Below are 1,987 nucleotides of genomic sequence, written 5' to 3' on the forward strand. Positions count from 1 at the left end.
TTTTGGCACTGAGCAGATCAGGATGTCACCTGCTGGTGTGCGTCTGAATATATGATTTGTTCTCAGTGTGAGATTTCCTTGCAAACTTAACCTGCTGCGGACTTCACTCTGAAGATAATAGGGAGGGTTCTTTCTGCAAAGCCTGGCTTCTGCTTTTCAGAAACATCACAGGCATACAATGAAAGAGGCAGCTGCCAAGAAAGAAAGTAGGGAGACAGAGAGACACATGGACTTGTTAGAGACCCCTGAGGGCCATGGTCTTCAAGAGAGCCCACCTGGAAAAGAACAGACATAGCTACAGACATACTAGGAAAGAGCTCTCAGTTTTTACAAATGCACCTGTGCCAGGTCCTCAGCTACTGGGGGATGAGAAAGTGTGGGACTCAGCCTATTTATAGTTGAGGGAAATGAGGCACAAAGAGACAAAGTGACTCATAGGCCAAGGATTTCTGACTTCAGGGCCTCCTCTTGGCTAATGTGAAAACCAGACTCCACTCACAGGCTCTTGCCGTGAGGGGGAAGACGCCTGTTTGAGCCAAAGTGGCAAGGAGCAACAGGAGCAGGATAGGCTAGGAATGAGGGACGGCCGTCCTCTGCAGAGACTGTGACAAATGCTCTGACACCTTAGCCAGTGCTCCCACGATCCAGGAAGGGCTGCAATGGGCAGTAGAGCTTGTGGTGTGAAACAGCCCAGATCAAACAAAAGAACTAATCAAAACTGGAGTCAGGCAGATGATAATCCGTGTGGAGAGTTCGCAAACCCAGGCAAAAATAGATCAGAGACACTTTCCCAAGAGACGCAGGACTCAGAGATGCTCAAGTGAAATATGGGGAGGATGAAGACAGGGATAGGGTGAGACCATGCTCAGCAGACAGCCAACAAGAGCCTTTGCCAGGCATCCCAGGACTGGGATGAACCATCTTGGTTCATTCAGAGTCAATTATCAGCACATTTCCACACAGACAATTCTGTATTGAAGTCTTTCTCCCATAGGAACAAGGCTGAGACAGTTGTTCTCAACCTGTGGGTCATGACCGCCAGAAAAACACACATTTCCAATGGCCTTAGGAACTGCTCCTAAGTAAAACTTCTGTAGTACAATTATGGGTTATGAAGTAGCAACGGAAATAGATTTATGGCTGGAGGCTCCTAAGACCATCAGAAATGTATGTTTTCTGATGGTCACGATCCCCAGGTTGAGAACCATTGGACTAAGGGCAGGCACCAATCAATGCGATCTCAGCGCATTCTCGCACACAAGAAATGCTTTAGGTTTGTGGGGCTTTTCTCTGCAAAGTGGTGTGAACCAACAGCATTACTGGAAGATCGGTGTTTGCAGCTCCAGCGGCGCAGCTCGTGGAAACTACCAGCAACTCTTTACAGCCAAGGAGTACTGGTAGGTAGGAACTGTGCTGACGCTTGACCCTTACTTGAGCCGAGCGTTAAGGCAATCTGCCTCCAACCCCAGACACTTTCCAAGACGGAGGAAGAGCTGTGGTCTCCAACTAGTTTCTTTACTCGAGCATGTTCTCCAAGGAAGGTGTTAGGGAGCTAGGCATTCGCCAGCTCATCCCATCTGTTGGGGTCTGACCCCTGGGCATATGGATTGCTGATTTTCTAAAGAAGTCTTAGGTTTCTTGGTCTTTTGCTGCTGTGTCAATAGGAACAAACACAAACACAACAGCAATTTTGCGGGGTCCTTAGTGTACCTTTCCTCGCTCTTTATTTTCCAAACGGAGACATGTAAGTTTTGTCATGTCAGACTTTTATTTTATTTTTTATAAGGGGAAATAAAGTTGGTTCAGGTTTGGAAACTTTCTCCTGGTCACCAGAGTCCAGGAGAGGCAGAGGTGGGATTTGAACTATGTTGGAGTAAGTTATCCCCTGTCTCTCAGATCCCTGGTAATATGGGTTCTTTCTTTCTTTCTTTCTTTCTTTCTTTCTTTCTTTCTTTCTTTCTTTCTTTCTTTCTTTCTTTCTTTCTTT

The sequence above is a fragment of the Psammomys obesus genome, unplaced genomic scaffold (genome assembly GCF_907164565.1).
Source record: "Psammomys obesus unplaced genomic scaffold, mPsaObe1.curated_primary_1811, whole genome shotgun sequence".
Classification (NCBI taxonomy): Eukaryota; Metazoa; Chordata; class Mammalia; order Rodentia; family Muridae; genus Psammomys; species Psammomys obesus.